This window comes from Cricetulus griseus, chromosome 2 (genome assembly GCF_003668045.3).
Source record: "Cricetulus griseus strain 17A/GY chromosome 2, alternate assembly CriGri-PICRH-1.0, whole genome shotgun sequence".
In the NCBI taxonomy this organism is placed as follows: Eukaryota; Metazoa; Chordata; class Mammalia; order Rodentia; family Cricetidae; genus Cricetulus; species Cricetulus griseus.
In genome coordinates this window covers 16,444,606-16,452,980 of record NC_048595.1, presented here as the reverse complement: position 1 = coordinate 16,452,980, position 8,375 = coordinate 16,444,606, and the positions used below count along the sequence as shown (strand labels likewise).

The following is an 8,375-nucleotide window of genomic DNA, read 5'->3' as shown; positions in this document are numbered from 1 at the left end:
GCCATGCAGTTATGCAAACTGGACTGCTGAGTGTCTGAGCTCTGTTGGGTGCTGAGGAAGCAGAGAGATAAGACTGAGTTCGGGCCTGGGGCCTCTGCACGGGAGACAGGCCATGGTGCACCAAGTACATCTGCCTCCCTTCCAATAGCCCTCAGGACCACGGGGCTAACCTCTTGCACCTAGTGGGGTTCTTGGTCACTATCTTGAGATTTTAGAAGCATGTCCAATGACACTGACACCATGTCTGTAGTTATGACTAAATGCCCCCTGGGTGGCAATCCTAGTCATCTGCTGCTTCACTGGACACCGTTCTGTTCTGAGTGTGTGGCATTGCTGAGACATGGGCAACGCCCCACAGGGCTGCAGGTATCAGGCTTACAAACACTGCCTTCATCTCCTTGGGGACAGGATGGTCTAGTCCACACGTGGATAAATGGGACAGGTGTTCCCATTTCAGGTCCCTGGAGGAGGCAACATTTGAGCCAGTCCTAGAAGGGTGAGTGGGAGATTCCTGGACGGGGAAGGAAGAAGGGAAAATATCCCAGGGCAGACAGAGCAGAGCACACAGCCCCTTCCACACACTACCCAGAGGTTCTGTGTGGATTGCTGTGAGTGGAACATCTCTGGGGACACAGCTGTGCCAGGACAGGCTGGTGCTGGCATGTGGGGGACTTAAAGCTTTGCCTGTGGTCTGGAAGGGCTGGGGCTAAGCAGGCAGGGGGAGAGACAATGGCAGGCAAAGGAAGCAGTCCCCAGCCCAGCTACAGAACTCCAGAGTGCCAGAGACAATGCGGGACCTACAAGGAAGAAGCTGGACAGAGGCCTGCAGATCTCTGTGAGTTTGAGGCCAGCCTGGTCTATGAAGTGAGCTCCAGGACAGTCAGGGCTGTTAACTCAGAGAAACCCTGTCTCAAAAACCAAATACAAACAAAAAACAAAAAAGAAATGAAAAAGAAGGAAGGAAGGAAGGAAGGAAGGAAGGAAGGAAGGAAGGAAGGAAGGAAGGAAGGAAGGAAGGAAAGAAGCTGAAATGGGAGCAGAGGGAAGAACACCAGGTTGGCAGGCAGGAGACTGAGGAGGGACCACTCTGAAAAGCTTGGACTTCATCCTGGGGTACTGGGGGAGCCATGGAGGACATTGAGCAGAAATTTCACTGTGACTATTGTGAAGTGATTGGATCTGGGGGGAGTGGGACAAGTGGCTGGGAGGTAGTCACCGTGATGCAGGTGTGAGACCAGCCTGACAAATGCATGTGGAGAGCAGGGGACAGCCTCACAGACACCGAGAGGGTGATGCTTGAGGACACAAGCTGGAGTGCGTGGAGGAGGGAGCTGGAGGAGACATCTGGGCAGATTCTGGGTGTCTGGCAGCACGGCCCTGCAACAAAGCACCAGATTAGAAACACCAGATAAAAGACTTCGTGGGGAAAGAGATGTCTGCGAAGCAGAGAGTACGAATTATTTTTGGAGCTTTTTCTCTCATGCACCATCTTTAAATATTGATAAGCGACATTTTTAAAGAGCTTAATGTGACGTGCCAGGCACTGTTCTGAGCTCTCCGTGCTCATAAACGCGTTAAGTCCTCAAAACAACCCTCCGGAGGAGAGGTTTCCATCTCCATTTTGCAGATAAAGAAACAGGCACACACACACACACACACACACACACACACACACACACACACACACACACACACACACACACACACAGCAGAGAGAAGAGAGAGAGAGAGAGAGAGAGAGAGAGAGAGAGAGAGACTTGTTCAGCAGCACACAGCTAGTGAGCAACCAAGCCTAGATTTGAACTCAGGAAGCATAGTTCTAGAGTTTGTTTTAAGCCTGCTTCACTTATCTGCCAGGGATAAGCTGTAATAAAGACTCTCTCTCTTTCTCTCTCTCTCTCTCTCTCTCTCTCTCTCTCTCTCTCTCTCTCTCTCTCAGGACTGGGGACAGAACTCTCAAACCTGTGTTCATGCTAGGCAAATGCTTTGACACTGACCTACACCCCAAGCTCCGTGTTGTGCTCTTGAGCAAAGGCAAGCATTAGTATTTCCAAGTCAGGGTTGACAAGGGCTGGTTGCAGTGTCTGCAACTGAGACTTCAGGCGAAGCATTGGGGGGAGGGCAGGACACACTGCACAGTGTTAATACAACCATGGGAAAAGCCCCGGACATAGCCACACATTCCTATAACCCACAAACTCTGGAGGCCAAGGTAGGAGAATCATTCCAGGCTAACCTGGGCTAGAGAAAAGGCAAAAGTAACAGCAACATGTAGACCAGGCTGGCCTGGAACTCATGGCTCTCCACCTGCCTCAGTCTTCAGAGTCCTGGGCTCACTGGAAGGAGCCATACCATCCTGTCCAGCAATGACATTTTTTATAGGTTGGGGCAGCGGGACATTTAAAACAGGGGAAGGGAGTCATTTTGGGGAAATCTAGCCTGGTTGCAACTGCTGCCACCTGATGTAGCTATCACAGAGACCAACCCGCCCCCCACCCCGCTTTTTTCACATTTGTGAAAGCCATCCCTGGGTTTGAGAGTTTACTCATATAGTCACCACTATTGTGAAAATAGGTCCTTGGCTGGACAGGGAGGAGACAGGGCTCTCAGGCTGCAGAGTGTGCACAAGAAAGGGCAGAGATCATGGGTACCAAGATGGGTTGCCAGGACCTGTCCCAACTCTCACCAGTCTCCTAGACAACTAGCATCAGGCATTTCTGAAACAGCTGGTGGAGCTAGGGGTGGGGTGGGTATAACTCTGCAAACAGGCTGTACCCATGACCCCGACCTTCTAATCCCAGGGTTTAACTGACTTCATTAACTCTGGAGGCCTCAAGGGAAAATCTCAGTCATTCCTTGTCAAACCATACTCATAAAAGCCCCCATCTTGGGAGGTATGCAGGAAAACCTCTTGCCCGAAGGCAGGGGATTGGAGGGGATGACCCTGGACATGAACCTTGACTGACTTGGAAAGAGCAGGATCAGCCCCACCCCCTGCCCGCCTGAGGCAGTGAGGGAGAAAACTGGGTGAGAGCAGAGCATGCTGGGTAGCCTGGCCGAGAGCAATCGGTCCAGCTGCCCACCCCCACCTCGGTTGCCATGGCAACTGAGGGTCGAGGGAGGAGGAGAGAAGAGACCACTCCCCCTCAGACAATGGGAACCTATTCCAGGTCACCCCTGGCCTTATCTTGAGGAGCTCTCCATACCTTGTGTTTGAGGATTTGGGGGAACAGTCAGTTCAGGCCCTATCTGGGGTTCCCTTGAATGGCGGTACAAACAAGTCTCTTACTCCTAGAAAATCCAGGTTCTTCTGCTGCCTTCTTTTGTGGGGCACCCAGATTCCCCCCCAAGATGAAGCACTGAACATTGTTGTACAGGGGGAGCTGTGGGCACAGGGAGGAGACAGCTACTCTGGGGATAGAACAAATATTTTATGAGTAATTTACTATCTGGAGCAGGAACACTGAGCAGATACTCTGACAGTCAGCCACTCAGATCAAGGAGTGGGGCTGGGCTTCTTATTGAGGGTCTGGGGATGGGGGCTGAGGGATGCATCAGAGCCTCTGGGAAGCTAACCCCTTAGGGGATTCTGGGAGGAAGCTGGGTGGGACAGGGCCCAAACTTAAGGACCTGAGTTTGACTTCTGCTAAATGTTGATGGTGGCCAGTGACTCTGCCTGTCTGAGCCTCAGTTTCCTTACCCTTAAAATGGGATGATGGTACACCCCCTGCATGGGTTCACAGTAGAATCTAGGGCACAGCAGGTGCTCAGTGAGCACCTGAGCAAGTGTGCCCTGGACATGACTTTGATACCCCCAGAACACCTCAACAGCCCTTTAAAGTCCCAAGGCGTCCTTCATGGTTTTCTGCACCACCCTGCTTTGGAGGGGATGGGGCAGCATGGCCCACCTCCCACTCTACAGCAACTAGAGTAGTCACAGAGGATTCTGTTGACAGCTGGTGACAATGGCTTTGTAAATGTGAACCTGGTCCCCATCAGGTGCTTCCAAAGAGCAGCTCAGTACTGTCCCAGCTCCCTGAGCATGAGCTGTGAGGCCCTGGTCAGGTTCCCTTTTCCCTCACTCTGTTTCCATCCATGCCAAACTGGCCCAACAATGTCCCTCACTACCCGGTGGGGCTCCATCCAGACCCAGGAAGCATCTAGAACAGAGTTCAGAGGGAAGGTATACGTGCTAGCTGCCTTCTTTACAATACAATTTTCCTCTGAGCAAAGGGACTCCAGACTGATTCCCCAGCCTCATAGCCCCTGCAGGCGAGTCTGTGGTGTGGGAACTTAGGCCCTGCTCTAGGCCTGTCTTTCTGTCTCCTCAGGCCTCCAACAGTGCGGGGGTTTTTGTGAGATGATTCCACCCTGCCTTAACTCCAGGCAATGAAACCTCCCCTTAACCCTATCTTTTGTGTGCACCAGAGGCCAAGCTGGCCCAGCTTTCTTGTCTTACAGATTGGGAAAATGAGGCTCAAATAGGGATGATAACTCCCAAAGCTCTATGGAAGGTGCTGGGGCTAGTACTGGCTTTTCAGTATGCCACGCTGCCTCAGTGGTCTGGACACAGCCAGACCCCAGTGCCACTCTGTCAATTACTTTTATAGCATTGTGACCAAATACCTTACAAAAGCAGTTTAGGCAGGAAGGATTTATTTTGGCTTGATGCTCATAGGACACAGCCTAGCATGGTAGGGTGTGGAGGGCAACACTCCTGGAACCGTAGGGTCTGTGGTAGCAGGAGGCGGCAAGCAGAGAGCTCAAATAAATTGGAGCCTGGCTTTAACCTCAAAGGCCCACTAAATCCCACACATAGTGATCTATATTCACCAGCTGGGGACTAAGTGTCCAGACATTTGAGTCTGTGGGAGATATTCCAGATTCAAGCTGGAACACCCCTGGTAGGGATGTGGAGGTTTAGACACCTCAGATCCCCAGCTAATGATGGGGGCAGGAGTCTAGCCTAGGAAACTCCCCAAGTCTGGGCACTCTAGGACCCTGAGGGGAACCTGAGAGCACCTGGGAAGCTATCTAGACCCCATCACAGGGCCCTGGAAGGAAAAGTTTGCTCAATCCAGGGGTAAAGCCCCACTTCACTGATGAGACTGATCCTGGAGGGACATTCTCACTTACCTGGAATCAGTTAGTAAGCTAGGGACTGTGGGACAAGTAGTCTTATATCATACCTCTACGCCCACACTGAGACATGTTTTAATGTCTCTGGAGGGAAAGAGACCTCAGGGCTCACAACTGTCCACCAGATATGGGGCACCCTGGAAACCCTGTTCCATCTTGACACAGAACTCCACATCCACCCCCTCCAACTCCGGCAAGCCCTACCCTTCATGGTGACTTGCTCCAATCAAACCACGGGGGAGGGAGACTGGACCACTCGAAACAGAAGGAATGAAGATGTGTTTTTCAGGTCTCCTTCCCCGGAAACCAGCTGGGGCTGGGTCCCTGAGAGGCTGGTATTTATGTCCTGCCTTTAATCACATTAGCTGACATATTCCAAACAAGGCCCGCAGACACTGTGTTAACGAGGACCCGGCTCTCTCTCCAGGGGATACCTGTGAGTGGGGATAGCTGCCCTGGAGAGTTGTGCTGCCCTGGAGAGCCGCTAGCTGGGGAACTGGTGCTTCAGACAGGCTGCACTGTGGCATGGCCCTTATGTCTCCCATACCCCACTGTGAGCCTGGCATGTGTCCAGGGTGGCAAACACAGGATGGAGAGAGAAAGGAGACTACGCCAAGGTTTTTCTTATTCTAAGGGGTGTCTTGCCTCTGGTGGCTCACATGAACAGGGGATCGTGTTTCACAGAGAAGGATGCTGACATTTACTGAGAACCTACTATGTGTGCATCATGGTGTATGGCTTTTTATAATGGCCCCTCCTCACTGCATACCTACTGTGTGCCAGGCAGGTGCTCTACATGGGCTGTCTTGTTCAGGTCAGGCCAATGTTCATTTGCTTGGCTCAACTTCCAGCTGAAGAAGCAGAAACTCAGCAGGAAGGTGGCTGACTTGCCCAAGGTCACATCACTGCAAAGTGCCAAAGCAGAAACGAACTCGTTGGATCTTTCTGGAGCTTGGATTCTGAACATGCCCCAAAGGCGCATGTGTTACAGGCTCAGTGCCCAGAATGGAAGAGACTAGGAAGTGTGGCCTTGTGGAAGGCTTGTAGGTCATTGGGTTTTGTGTGACCTTGAATTCTTCTTTTTTTTATGGCAAGGCACAAAAAGACAGTGGTCATGTTTTCATAATGTCAAGCCTCACAGCTGAGCACCACTGGACCACAACCTGAGGCAACCATCCTGGCTGGACAACTCGATGTAAGGCATGATTGTAGGAAAGTGTCACCAGTCAGGACAGCTCTTTGCTATTCTGCTGTAAAGGTTCAAAAGGACTGATCCTGAACAGTCTATGGAGGCTTTTTATTTATGTTTTACATCTCTAGAAAAAGAATCCCAGGTTTTCCCTCCTGTGTGTTTTCGTCTTGCTTCTTCATGGTCCATGGTGCCAGCTGAGGTTGTCAGTACGGTGAAGCCAAACTGACGGGATGGGGGCAGATTGTTCCCTCCACACTTGCTCATCCTGCCTGTGAGGTTCACGACTGTTTTCCACAGCTCTATGGTCATCGATGATTTCAAAGTCACCAAGGTAACCATGCTTCGTCATCACAGTTAGGAACCAAACGACTTTGGAGCAGGGCCTGATGAGGACCTGGCGTTTGTCTCTCTTCTCAACATTGTTGATGCTCTTCAGGGCATCAGCCAGGACATTCATGCGCACCATGTTGACAGCGTGGAAAGAGCGAATACTTCTTTTTATGTGTGTGTGTGAATTTATCTATCATGTATCTATTATCTACCTATCATCTGTGTATCCATCTTTCTCTCTATACACACACATATACATATACGTACACACACACACTATATATATATATATATATATATATAGAGAGAGAGTGTGTGTGTGTATATATATATGTGTTCATGTATGCCATGAAATTAGTTCTCTCTTTTTCTTCTTGAACTCCATGAACAGCTGATCTCTGTCTCCCATTCCCAAGGCTGGGACTATCAGCATGGGCTGCCATGCAGAATATTTTATTAATTTATTAATATATTTATTTTGGTTTTTTTTTGAGAGCAGGGTTTCTCTGTATTGTTTTGGAGGATGTCCTAGAACTCACTCTGTAGACCAGGCTGGTCTTGAACTCACAGAGATCCGCTTGCCTCTGCCTCCCGAGTCCTGGGATTAAAGGCATGCGCCACCAATGCCCAGCCTGCCATACAGAATCTTAATCATGGATTGAAACTAAATCAAGCCAAAGACTAAGGATGAAGTTTGGTTAGTAAAGTGCTTGCCCGGCCTGCACAAAGCCAGAAACAGAGAAAAACATGGGTGTGGTGGAACATGACTATAATCCCAGCAGTCAGGAGGTGGCAACAAGAGGCCAGCCTTGGATATATAGCAAGGTTGAGGCCAGCCTAGGCTACATGAGACTCTGCCTCAGTCTGTGAGCCAAAGCAACTGCTTTCCTCTTACAAGTGAATAATCTGGGGTCATTTCTTATAGTGATGGAGAGCTGAATCACGAAGCCCCTCAGGGAAACAGTGAGGGATACACAGCGTGTGTCCACATGGCTTACAGAACACGGGGGAGCTCCTGAGCAAGGCTTCACGCCCTCACAGCTCCCACAGGGTCCACAGTCGTCCTTGTTCACAGAGGCTGCAAGGCAGCTTGAGGGGTGAACACCAGAGATGTCTGGTGGGTGAGAAGAACCCATGGGGGCAGCGGAACAAGGGCAGGAGGGAGAGAGTCAGCATGGGAGCAGGGGCGTGCCCCACACTGAGTTCCTCACAGCCCTTCGTACTCAGCATCATCCTCAGGTCCCAGGTCTCCAGAACCTGGTGGGAGTAACCTTGGCTTTCTTGCTTTGGAATGGGTCAAGGATGTCCATGGGTGTGAGGTGAGGACCAAACACATTCACCATGCTCAGCTAAGGCCACCCCTACCAGCCTTGGTTTACCCTCAGGGTGCCAAGCCATATGGTGACCATCCCAAGGGCATGGAAACACTACTCATTCTTCTCTTTAGGGGTGGGAAATCACTTTGATGTCCTTTCTGTTTGTTATCCCTCCTTACCTTCAACAACTGCTCATAGGGCATGTGTTACGTCTATGCTCAACACTCACGGGGTAGAGGAGATGCTGGGGCCCTCAGATTCCAAAAGCTAAGAATTCTCATTAGGAAATGTCTCCATGTTAGCACAAGGCATGTCCTTTTGTATACTGAGTGTATAGTGTCTGTGTGTAGCATGCTTGCATTTGGGTGGGTATATGCATGTACACGTGTGCCCATGTG

General features: G+C 50.7%; 1 pseudogene; it reads right to left on the bottom strand.

Moving 5' to 3' along the window:
• Positions 1–1,272: 1,272 nt before the first annotated feature.
• On the bottom strand, positions 1,273–6,797 carry LOC113833830 (annotated as a pseudogene).
• Between the last annotated feature and the right edge of the window lie 1,578 nt (positions 6,798–8,375).